This window comes from Protopterus annectens, chromosome 2.part1 (genome assembly GCF_019279795.1).
Source record: "Protopterus annectens isolate FY-2018-M chromosome 2.part1, PAN1.0, whole genome shotgun sequence".
Taxonomy (NCBI): domain Eukaryota; kingdom Metazoa; phylum Chordata; order Ceratodontiformes; family Protopteridae; genus Protopterus; species Protopterus annectens.
Window position 1 is genome coordinate 1,616,205,835 of NC_056729.1, and position 13,497 is coordinate 1,616,219,331.

Sequence of the window (13,497 nt, forward strand, 5' to 3'; positions counted from 1 at the left end):
ATAACCAAAGATAATAGGATTTTCATAGGCTTGAGCATACCTCAACATATATGTAGACCTCTACAGCTCCCTTTGAAATTGGTGATAGCATAGTTGTAACACAGGTATTTGATAGGTTCTTAGGTTCATAAGTGTTTACTAGGCTAACAACCACAAGGGCTTTTTTAAGCCTAGCCATGCATCCCCAAATCTCTGACAAGTTCTGATTCCCTTGATAAGTGTAGGCATGGACTTTGGAGAGGAATCATTTACAAGTTGCCTGTGTCCATTAGAGACATAGGTGCTAAACCAGGGCTGAATTTCTGTTTTTTCTCATCCATTGTCCAAGTTGCACTTGAATTGTGGTTAGGGAGGAACTCTTCTTTACATGGATGGGGAGCCTGTTCCATAGATGGGATAGTCTCTGGGATATATACTTATCTCTCCAGCAGGTCCTATTTATATCACAGGCAAGGTTTAAGTCTTTAGAATGGGTAATTCTGGTGCTGCTTGTTTTGTGGATTTGCAGGAGGTCCATCAAAATGGGGTCTGACAATGCCCTATATGCCAGGCATAGATCTCCCCTCAAAATGTAGTAGACAGAATAAAGGGATAGGACCTTGAGGCATCTGCATAGGACATTTTACTTACACCCTGTATTCTTTTAGTGAGGAACCTGAGTGGACATTCCAATTGTTAGATATGCCTGGTTAGGTACATACCAAAGGGGGCATTGTACTCATTTATAGGTCTGATGAATGCCAAATACAGTGGAATGATGACTTCCTTGGAATTAGATGCCATACTTTTGTTTATAAGTTGTGTAACATAGAATGATTTTGTCACCACTGTAGACACGTGATGATGGTCAAAGGCAAATTACTATGTGTATCCCTAAGTCCCTGACTACTGGGTGAGCTCTAAGGGGTGCGTTGTCAATGTGATAGTTATCAGGGATGGATGACTTCCCAAAGGATACTATTATACATTTCTTGGCATTTAGTTTTAGTCCCTGGCTCTGACACCAGTTGTTTGTCTGTGTTAGCCCCTCCTGGAGAACATTTGTGTCATTGTGAGATTCAATGACAGCTCCTAATTTGCAATCATTTGCAAATTTAGTCATCCAGAGACCACTGACACTGGGATTGACTTTTGAAATGTAAATGCCAAAAAGGAGTGGTCCAAGGACTTATGCCTGAGGGACTTCACTTGTGACTGGCCTCTTTGTGGAAGTGGACTCCCCATTTCTAACTTTCTGGGCCCTATCTATGAGCCAATTGGCTATCCACCGGGTGACATACAGGTTTGTACCTAACCTCTTGAGTATGTCTACAATGTCCGAGTGGGGTATTGTGCCAAATGCCTTGGCCAGGTCAAGGTAGGCAGTGTAAACAATTATGCCCTCATCCATTGCTTTGGTGACCTTCTCAAAGAAGTCCACCACTTTGAGTAGGCATGATTTGCCCTTGACGAAAGCAAACTGGGTTGGGTCTAGTGTCTGGCATTTTACTATATCTCTACTGATCATCTCCATGATAATTCCTTCCATGGTTTTACATATAAGACTAGTGAGACTTATGGGTCTGTAGTTTCCAGGGTCTGTAGATGGCCCTCATTTGTACAGAGGGATGATTGTTGCATTTCTCCATTCATGAGACATGAAGTCTGTTTGGAGGCTACAGTTAAATAGTAATTCCAGAGGCCCTGATAGGTCATGTTTCATGCCATTTAGAAGGCATCTTGGAATATTGTCTTGACTCATTGATGCAGTGTTCTTGGTCTTAGAGAGAGCATTAAGAACCTATTCACTAGTGATAGCAGGGGGGGTATATTTGATGATATTTCCTGAGGGAAAGTTGGGGGGAGAGAGGGGTAAAGTTGGAGCTGAACTCAGCAGGGAGGTTTGCTATATCTTCTGGCTCAGTATATATGGTTCCATTTACAATGAGCTCTGTGTATTGCCTTTGAGGTTGCAGACATAGCAAAAGAATACTTTGTGGTTGTCCTTGGCCTGGGAGGCCAAACTTACCTCAAATTTGGCTTTGGTAGATTTTATTTGTCCTCTGAGTTTTTTGTTTAGTTTGGTGAGAGTGCTTTTATCCTTCTGGGTGCTGCACCTCCTAATTTTTGCCATGATGTTCTTCCTTCTGTTATACAGCCTATTGATTTTGTGATTCCACCAGGGTGGCTTGTTTTTTGAGTTAGTTCTGTAGTTCTTCATGGTGGGCACAGCTGCCTCTATGCTGCTATTAGCATGCTTATACAGGGTTTCTGCAAACAGCTCTGCATAGGAAACAGTGTTACCATGGTTTATGGGGGCTTGAAATTTTGCCAGGTTCTCACTTAATAGCAGGATATTAACTTTAAAATAGTTCCTGAATATTCTAGGTTTAGCTCAGGGTCCAGGTTTTATTTTTACTTCAAAGGAGACCATTTTGTGGTCTGACCTTACCAGCGAAGACATTACAGTAGGGGTGTGCAGCACACTCCCATATTGGTGATTACCAGATCCAGTATGGTTGCACCCCGGTTGATGTATTGACTATCTGGTCCAGGAAGTTGATGTTTATAAAATCCAGGAATCTCTGCACATGTATCTTTGATGTCATATAGGATTCCCAGTTAAGAGTAGGGTAATTAAAGTCACCCATGAATATGTATTGGGTTGAATGGTTAATGTTTCTAATAAGTTTAAATACATAGTATGGGTTTCCTGGGTCACAAAGGGGGACATATAGCTTGCAAGGAAGAGGTACTGGATTTTACCTATGGTGATTTGAACATGGAGCAGCTCAAGTGCATTGTCCTGTTTGACCAGCTTTGAAGTATATTTATTTTTGATGTAAATAGAGACACCACCACCTTTAGTCTCTGCCTGTATAGTAATTGGTCTAAATGTGTGGAAGGCATTATAACCTTGCACTGTTGGTGTACTCTCTGTGGCTTTAAACCATGTTTCAGTGACCACACAGATGTCAACATTCTGTAGGGTAGTGAGTGCTACTAGGGAGTTGAGGTTTTTTTTTGTTTAGACTCTTAGCATTGAACAGTAATACATTTAGATTTTCTTGGTTTTGATTTGCTATGTCAGAAGTACTTTCAGTTTGGCATTGCCTAAAAAGGCACTATAGGGGAAGACAATGTTTTAGTTAATATATGAAAGCCTAGAGGGGAGAGATGCAGACCATTCCAGGCAAAGCAGTGTGGTCTGTTGACTATCTCCTTCTACACTGACAAATACTGCACCCCCTTAGAAAGACACCAGAAATTATTATTAAAGTCAATCTCTTTTCGTATTGTGGAATCATCTTTGGACAATGTAAAATGCTGATCAATCCTAGGGTCATACCAGACTGAGACATATTCTGAGAGCACCATGATGTCTCTCTTTTTATAGTCTAGGGAGGTATGTCTCAGGTCATTTACTACCACATGGACTGTGACTGAGTCATATTGGTAATTGTGGTCCAATGACCTGCGTGCATGCGTAATATGGTGGATCCTAGCCCCTGATAAACAATTGACCGTGACTTTCTCCTTAGCCTGGTGAGAGGGACATCAGTGTGTCTCATAATGGAGTCTCCAATGACTAGAATATTGGATTGTGTGGTGGCTTGCCTTATGGGCTTAGAGGGAGAGGCTCCATGATATGTAGCTCTATGTGTTGATGAGGGTGCTGTTTTGAAAGAGTGCATTTGGGGTTGTTGAGGGTATTTGTTATGTGTGTTTAGGAAGGTTGCATTTAAGTGCCAAAGCATAAACAGGTCAATATGTCTGCTTTGAATTGTGCATGATGGGTGCAGCATGTGTACTACTGACAACCTTATTGACATTAGGAGCACTTTTATGTGAAAGCTTTGCCTCCAGTGACATTGTGTAAATACATCTCTCACATACCATATCAGTTTGTTTGAGATTTAACTGTTTGTCAGTCAACATGAGGCAATTTCTACATTACCTCAGGATGCCCATATCTACCAAGCCAGTAACAGAGACAGTATGAAAGTTCATATCCATGTCAACAGATCCTTTTTTATTGATTAGACAGTTTGAGTGAGAATATTAATCACTGTCAGGAATATCCAGTTTGCAACTATGGGAATAGTGCGTGTCACTGCAAACTAGTTGTTCTGTGTGCAACTAGGTATCAGAGAAATTTCAATTGTGCTTTTACAGGAAAAATGTCACTCAAGGTGTCTGAGTCTGTACAGAGTACTGCCAAACACTTGAGGGGAAACTAATACTTAGACCCTGAAAATTTAAGGATGTAGTATTTAGGCAGATATTCTGAAGTTAGAAACAAATCAAGCAGTACTTACTGAAAACAGAGAATTAGCTTGTTAAGAATAATAAAAAGAGGGAAGTTGCATGAATGGTTACTGTATGGCTACTACTAATGCTGGCCTCATACAACATCACTCTGCTGGAATACAATGTTCCTTTAGCTCTTCTCTCACCAGAAGCAAAATGTTAGCAGCAATCCCAAGATGATAAGCAGGCCACAGCCTGTTTGATGATCTACAGTCTTGTCCCAGACAATGCTAGAGTCTGTAGGCTTGTAGCCTTTTCCCTGGTAGATGCTTTGAATAGCAACCAGATGAATCAAGCATGTTAAGCACAGACACTCACTCCCCAACCAGAAACAGTCAGGAATCAATGCACTATGCTCCTTCTATCAACAGGACCAGAATGTATGCACTATGCTCCTTCTATCAACAGGACCAGAATGTAAGCGCAGATTCCAAGCTGTCAACTATAAAGCAGTATGTTAAGTTGTCTATCTCGCCTTCATTCTTGCTGGATGGGTTCGGAGCCGATCCTTGGCTCCGACTCGGCCAATACTAAAGCTTGAGAGCTAATTCCACCGGCTTGAGGCTCCCCTATATCCCACAATGCTAGGTGGTAACTACTCAGATCTTGTTTGCTGCTTAGCTGACGAGGTGCTTTTCTACCGGCTCTGGCAGGTTAGTGAAAAATTATTCTATTTTCACAATCTTTAGACCCCTATTACTTTCTTAGTATAACTGTTAGTTTTTATTATCTTTTCCTTGAATCAATTCACCTCTTTTGCCCATAATCCCTCCCTTTATTCCCCTTTAACTTTAGGCCTTAGGCCCCTTCCCCTACTTCTCCTAGTCCTTTAGTGTGACTGGAATTTTATATTTTCTTAAAGGCCTGTGTGTGTGTGTGTATGAGTGTTTTTATTACTTAGGCCTTTACTATGTCTAAGGACTCCAAGGTCTCAGGCTTCAAGAAGTGTGACTCGTGCTGTCAGAAAATGTCTCTGACAGACGGTCACACTTCTTGTGTGTATTGCCTGGGACCTTTGCACCTGCAGGACTCATGTGCTATGTGCCATGGTTTCAGCCCTAGAGTCCTGCAGGAACGCAAAAATAAATTGATTTTGCGTGGCTTATTAAAGCCTGAAGCCCCCCGACCCAGTCTGTGTGGGGGAAGCTTTCTAAGACTTCCAGACAGTTGGCTCCGGCTTCAGAGCCGTCCTCTGGAAGCATCAAAACTGCTTCGACATCGGCTCTGGCTGGAGCCGATGTTTCCAAGCCTCATACTATTACCTCAGCTCCTGCCGGAGCCGAGGCTGATAAGACTCAGTTGGCTCCGATACTTTTATTGGAGCAACCTTTAAGAAAAAGATCTAGGTCTCCCTCCATTGGCTCCGTTCACTCGGCACCAGGGTCCCCTCTTCTTTCAGAGCGGAGCCATAGATCACATTCCTCATGGTCTTCCAGACTATCTGACCACGATTTGCAAAGGGTAGTGAGTAGACTTCTCAAGTCTGAGGCGCTGGCCCAAATGCTTCATAGCCCGACTCATCAGCCAGTGGCTATTTCTGTCCCTCAATGTGTTCCTCCTCCAACTCCTTTGAGCTCGGAGCCGGGGCTCATCGGAGCCATGACTGTCGGTGTGTCGGATCTGATACCTTCCCTTTTGGCTCCGTCGTCTGCTTCAATCTCCTCTTTGGAGGGATCTTGGCGCCAAGCTTCCCTCGTCGGCTCTCAGGGGGTGAGTGGCATCGGACCCTTGTCCGATCCCGCTCTCCCTCTCGGTGCTTCGGCGCTGGTGAGTTCGGCTCCGACATCGGTCTCAGAGCCGTCCCTGTTGGTGCCGGGGGGGGGGTCCTGGTCTCTTCGGAGCGAGGACCTCTGGCCTTGCCCGATAGGGGTGCCTTCGAGGTCATGCGGAGCGTGCTAGAACCAGTGTCTGCCCCACAGTTGGCTCCGTCAGCCCCTCCATCATCAATGCCTGCGGTGATTTCTACCCACACCCTTGCTTCAGACCGCAGAGAGCCAACTCCTCAAGTTTCCCCATTGGGAATTTCCTCCTCTTCCGAGGCCTCTCCTGACCTGGTAGGAGAACCCCCTAGGAAGAGGCAGTGCAAGAGGAAGCACATTGACTCCCCTGAGTCTATCACCTCTGACACTGACTTAGAGGAATCTGAAGGTTCCTCTCGATCCCCCTCTGAGGATGTCTCCTTTGCTGACATCCTTGAGATCCTGAAACAGAGGGGGAACTGGCCAGCCCTTAACCCTTCAGAGGATGAGTGAGTGTACCTTGAGGCGTTCGGCTCTCGCCCTTCTACCTCCTGGGTGTCCCCTCCCTTTGACCTCCTTATGGAAGTTTTGGCAAGGAAGGCCTGGACAGCTCCTGATTCAGTGGAACCCACCCCAAGGAGGCCGTCTAAGTTTATTACTGCCCCTAGAGATAAAGATTTTTTATCTAAAGGCGTCCCGGTTGATGCCATGGTGGTGGCCGCAGCCACTAAGAAGGAGTTAGACGATCCTTCGGTACCTGTCCATCCTCCTAATAAGGAATCTAGGACCATGGACAGGTACGGTAAGTGGATGTTCTCATCAGCGACCTTTTCAATGCGGTCGCTGAACTACTTATGTCACTTCACTCGTCTCCAGAAAGATTTACTCAAGGATATGAGTGAAGAGGTAAAGGATCCAACAGCTGAGGGGTTCCAAGACAAAATGAACTCCCAGTTGGTAACCCTGAACTCCATCGTTAACTCCTCCATGTGGCTTATCTCATATGCTGCAGATGGGGTGAGTAGAGCCGCAGGCACAGGCGTTGCCCTACAACGTCATGCCTGGATGCGGCTGTGCAACTTTGCGGACCCTTTCAAGGCATCCTTCACCAATTCCCCCTTTGATGGATCATCCTTGTTTGGTCCTCAGGTGAAGAATACATTGACTAGGTGCGAGGTGGAAGGTAAGACTCTCTCTGCCATGGGAGTCCGTTTTTCTACCCCTTCTAGGCCTTATCCCAAAGGTCAGAGGGGAGGAAAGATGTGGTTCCGCAAACAAACCCAGGGAGTCTCATCTGACGCACAAGGTCGATTCCCCTCTAGAGGCAGAGGGGGGAATAACAATAGACGCCACCCTAGAGGCAGAAGAGGTCCGCAAAACCAGGGTAGCAGAGAAAAATTCTCTGATAAACCCTTTCAGCATCCCTGAGGTGCTGCCCGGCTGTCCACCTTCGGAGGCAGTCGGGGGAAAATTATCCCTGTACCCAAAAGCCTGGCTTTCCCTTACACAAGACAAATGGGTACAGTCGATCATATCCGAGGGTTACAAAATCCCCTTTATTCACATTCCATCCCAACCCAAAGGATCCCTTCCAGACATTCCACCCAGTCTAAGGGAACAAGCAGCACTAGAAATTTCAAAGCTGCTATCAAAAAGAGCTATCCAATCAGTCCCAGCAGACCAACAAGGATCCGGAATCTACTCCAAATTCTTTTTGGTACCAAAAAAAACAGGGGACTGGAGACCCATACTGGATCTCAGCAACTTAAACAAGTATGTCAGAAAAACAATATTCCGGATGGTCACGCTACAGTCCATTCTACCCTTCTTGGGTCAGGACAATTTGATGTGCTCGATAGATCTTCAGGACGCGTACTACCATATAAAGATGAACAGATGCTCCAGGAGATTTCTCCGCTTCAGGCTGGGAGCCAGTCACTATCAATTCAGAGCCCTGCCCTTTGGTCTCACTACAGCCCCCCGAGTGTTTACCAAATGCATGGCAGTGGTCGTGGCTCACTTGAGACGTCAAGGATTCCAGGTGTTTCCATATTTAGACGACTGGCTCCTTACTGCCACCACCAGACATCAACTACTTCTGTCCAGAGACTTCACTATCCAAACTTGCCAAGCTCTAGGCATTTCAATAAATTTTGAAAAATCTGCCTTGTCGCCTTGTCAGTCTATTACCTTTATAGGCGCCACATTAGACACACTCAATCTTTCAGCCAGACTTACAGAGCAGAGAGTGTCAGACATCCACAAACAAGTTTACCTTCTCTTACAATGCAACAAAGTCAAAGCCAGACTAGTTTTGAAGGTATTAGTACTCATGGCAGCAGCTATCCCCCTTCTCCCCTTAGCTCGCTTCCACATGAGGATCCTCCAATGGATGCTGTTTACTCAATGGTCCTTCCAACAGCTCCCGATGTCCCGCACCATATTGTTGACTCAATCATTCAAGAATCAATTGTCTTGGTGGATAACATCACCTCAGGTTCTCCAAGGAAGACCCTTCACTCTCCCACCCCCCAGTCACCACGTTGACAACAGACGCCTCCCTGATCGGGTGGGGGGGGCATTATCAGGGCAGGACAGTCCAGGGCACGTGGCAACCTTTCGAGTGCCATTTTCACATAAATGTCTTAGAGATGAGAGCAGTGCTTTTAGCATTGCAAGCCTTTCACGACTCTCTTCCCACAGGGACTATTGCAATTCAGACGGACAACATGTCTGTAGTGTGGTACATCAACAAACAAGGCGGAACCAGATCATACCCCTTATGTCGAGAGGCACTCAGACTTTGGCAATAGGCGATCTCTTGTCAGCGTTTTCTGGTAGCAATGCACATTCCCGGGAAATCCAACGTGATTGCAGACAAGTTGAGCAGGGCAATTCTCATGCCCCACGAGTGGTCTCTGAAGAAATCAGTACTGGAAGAAGTGTTCCAACGATGGGGCCAGCCTTGCTGCGATCTTTTTGCTACTCCCCAAAACAGCAAGTGTCACGACTTCTACACTCTCTTCCCATTACCAGGCCATCCCACCAGAGATGCTCTAGTCCACAATTGGCCCCGGGGAGTTCTGTATGCCTTTCCCCCTTTTCCACTGATAACTCAACTAATTCAGAAAGCCATCGCCTTGAGAGTGACAATGATCCTCATTGCCCCTTACTGGCCTCGACAGATATGGTTTCCGTTCCTTCATCGTTACCTTTTGGAGCAGCCTTGGCATCTGGACCCAGTGCCAGATCTGTTGACCCACCAATCGGGCCAGCTGCACCAATCTCTTCATTCTCTCAACCTCACAGCGTGGTTTCTCCGATTCGACCTTAGCCAGGCTTCCCTTAATATCTCGCCGGTCCGAGATATCTTGATAGCCTCTCATAAATCTTCTACCCGAAGATTTATAATAGCAAATGGAAACGCTTCTCCTTTTGGGCAACATCAAAAAATATAGATCCCTTCACTGCACCTATCCAGTCTATTCTAGACTTTCTAGCAGAACTCTTTCATTTAGGCTCTTCTTCATCTACCATTAGAGTTCAGTTGGCTGCTATATCTAATTATCATGTAGGTGTCTCAGAGTCTAGCATCATGGCTCACAAGCTCTGCAAAGCCTTTTTAAGGGGCGTTTTTCTTCTCAAACCTCCAATCAAAGGTCCCCCGCCTCAATGGGACTTGAACTTGGTTCTGGCATCCTTAATCCTTCCTCCTTTCGAACCAGCGGCTTCATGTTCCCTGAAGATGCTTTCATGGAAGACACTTTTTCTAGTAGCCATAACTTCAGCGAGAAGGATATCTGAACTCCATGCTCTGTGCAGTCGCCCTCCTTACTTAGTGTTTCACAAAGATAGGGTATCCCTCCGTACTAATCCATCCTTTTTACCTAAGGTTTCCCCTCAAACAAACCTAAACCAAACAATTGATCTCCCCGTTTTTTTCCCCTAACTATTCCAACAGGTCGGAACAAAAGCTACATTTTCTGGATGTTCACCGCCGACTTAGATATTATTTAGACAGGACTAAACAATTCAGGGAATCTGATCAGCTTTTTCTATCATATGCAGAAGGGAATGGCTCACCTCTACAATTACCTTCATCTATGAGATCAGACATTAAAAACTACCTTCAAGACCTAGAGCTCATTCAACTAGGGCATTAGCTACAACCGTAGCTTTTCAGGACAGGCTGCCAATAGATTCCATTTGTGCAGCAGCCACTTGGTCTTCTCCTCATACCTTTATTTCACATTACAAATTGGACATGGTCTCCAGAAACCGTGCCAACTTTGGCTCCACTGTTCTCAAGAGTCTGTTCCGATAGGCCACCCGGGATAAGGTGCTAGGGACGCGGTCCCATCCAGCAAGAATGAAGGCGAGATAGACAACTTAACATTAAGAAGTTATGTACCTACCATAACGTTCCATGTTAGTTGTCTTCTTCTCACCTTCTTTCTTGCGTCCCACCCTCCTTCCCCCAAGCCTGGACAGACCGATAGGAATTCATTTTGTGATCTTCCTCTGGAAGAGTTTCATTCCCACACATTCTACCACCTCTATTTCCCCTTTTGTTAGGTCTGGGATACCTTACACTCTGGTTTATATAGAGGTGGGTTACCCTTCTCCATACTTTGGAGACTAGAATTGCTTGGTCTAGCTATCAAACGAGATCTGAGTAGTTACCGCCTAGCATTGTGAGATATAGGGGAGCCTCGAGCCGGTGGAATTAGCTCTCGAGCTTTAGTATTGGCCGAGTCGGAGCCGAGGATCGGCTCCGAACCCATCCAGCAAGAAAGAAGGCGAGAAGAAGACAACTAACATGGAACGTTATGGTAGGTACATAACTTCTTATTTTAGGCTTTCTAGTGATCAGTAGTTTCTAGGAAATAATGTTCATGTACTCCTTCTTTCACCAGTATAAAACAGACACACTAATCCCAAGATGAATACTGAGAGGTAGAATGTGGGCTTTCCAATAACTGGTGGTCTTGCAATAGATGTTTAAAGGTAAAATGAAAATAAATGGTTTAATATCCTAAACACTGCAGTGTGCACACTGCAGTGTTTAATATCCTAAACACTGCAGTGTGCACTAAGCAGTTAGATATGAAACTGTGTAACTTAAATTTTAGCTAAGTGGTGAGCCACTATTTTTAAAAGAGTAAGATAGATTGAAAGGGGGTGGGCACTTTTGCAGTCTGGTAGTATGGAATACAGTGGGATGGTCAATAAATTTAAATAGTTGAAGGTGAGTGATTTCACAAAATGATAATTGTGTGCTTACTTACACAAGCCAGTGAAAGGAGAGAAGGAATGAGATATATGGTCAAATTAACATACGGGACAGGCAACTAGAAAGACAGTGGTGTTTAAAAACACAGCAGTAACAGGGTGGAACTGTAGAAAAAAATTCTGGCTGACTCATAAGAGACACAGCTGTGGTCCCTTTTCAAGTTTTAGTATGCAATTAAAAGCAGAATACAAGTAAAGCAGTGTAAAGAAAACAAATTACAGTATGCAAAATAGAGAAAGTCAATAAAGTAATACAAAGTTCAAGAAATCAAAAGCAAACTAACCTTTCCCTCACAGCAAGCTGTGGTAGAGTCTGGGTGAACTTTTTCCAGTAAAGCTTTGAAATGTTTTATTTTACCCCTTAAATTGAAGGTTTAGTTCCTAGCTCAATCCCCTCATTTCACAGATGATTAACCTTAACTGATATGTTCTAATTTCTTTTGGACTCCTTAATACTTTGTGCAACATATCCATTTGCTGCCCTTCCTGCTCCTGTCTAGTAAAACAAGTTTGAAAGCTTACAAGCTGTCATTAAGATCACTTATACAGAAGCTGACTAACTTTCAGTTTTCTTTTAAAGGAGATTACCTTTAAAAAATAGAGGAATTTGAAATGTTAACAGTTGTCTATTAGTGGCCAGCTTACAAATTGTCAACCTTTTTTTAAGGTTTAGCATGTCCTAAACGTTGGTGCCTGATGCCAATGTTCTGTTTGCCCTACAGTTCCTATGAGATTGGCAGGGAGAATTATTCAGCTATCTGCAACTAGGTACATACTATTTTTATAAAACATATCGCTTACTATACCACAAAAATAACAGGTTTTAAAAATTTTGATTGGAAATTTCTCCACAAATTTATTTATATCTCTTTACTGGGATAGTCTGGCTGGGCAAAAGCAGAGTCATGGGTAGAAAAGCTGCAAATAATTTTATACACAAGGCAAAGTCAATAGGCTGTATCTGATGATTTGTTTTTTCCTGGTTTTGGAGATAAGATGATTTAGCAGGATAGGCTGGATAAAAATGTTTCAGTCTTGTCTTGGAGTTGTAGGTTGGATGAAAATATTTCAGTCTTGTCTTGGAGTTCCAAGTTTTAATGAATAGTTGGATAACTTAATTCTGATGCTGTGCCCCTGCTAGAATTTTATTATGCTCATCATCACTGTTATTTTGGCAGTGTAACATAGATGGGTGGGCAAGATTGGCATTTCCCAATTAACATGGACCATGCTAGAATGAAAAAAAGGCAGTTACAGGGAAACAATGGTGTAATCACAGACTGCAAACAATTCAGAGTTTGGTTCATACAATACCTAACTGGACAATATAACTGCACATATCAGAACACAGGCCATGCCATTTAACTCCCTTGGTTGAGATATTACATTAATCTCAGAAAACATTGGGCAGTTTAATCCCCGATACATTTTATAATATAAACTCATTCCCAGTGTTTCTCCACCTGCCCCATCCATTCCCTACAATATACCAAACACTACATTCTGCTGTTATTAGCTCTTCTTTTGCAGCTTTTACTATTCTACAATTTCTACTATCTTCATTTCTAAACTTTTACTCCATACTTGTATATAGTATGCCCAGTTTTTGATTGGACTACATTTACCTCACCTGTATTATGCATTGTTCACTGCTGGTCCTACTTGTTTTTAAACCATTTTGTAAATATGTGCACCTATTATTACATACCCGTTATGTTAACTCACTATACTGTATACTTTAATTATAGCTTTATTGTCACTTTACTGCGTTTACTTTGCATGTTACCTGGGCTGAGCCTGAAAATGGATAGATTTGATCAGTGCTATCCCCTGGTAAATAAAAATAAATAAATAAATAAATAAATAAATAAATAAATAAAATTAAATAAATAAATAGCATCCTCACTTTAAATTAAACATAGCAGATACACTATGATCTTTACCAAAATTAGTTCATAGCCACCCTCTTGTGAATATGGAGACATAGTACTATCTGTTGTAACCACTTATGAAGAAAATTATTGTACCACCATGACCAAAAAGCCAGCAGCACCCGTGCCAAATAGAAGTCAAGAAATTCCACTGGAATACAATAGTAAAAATACGATTCTTGTTTCACCAACAAACACTTCTGGCACACAGATAAAAATCTGTTTTATTTTCACTGCATTGAAGC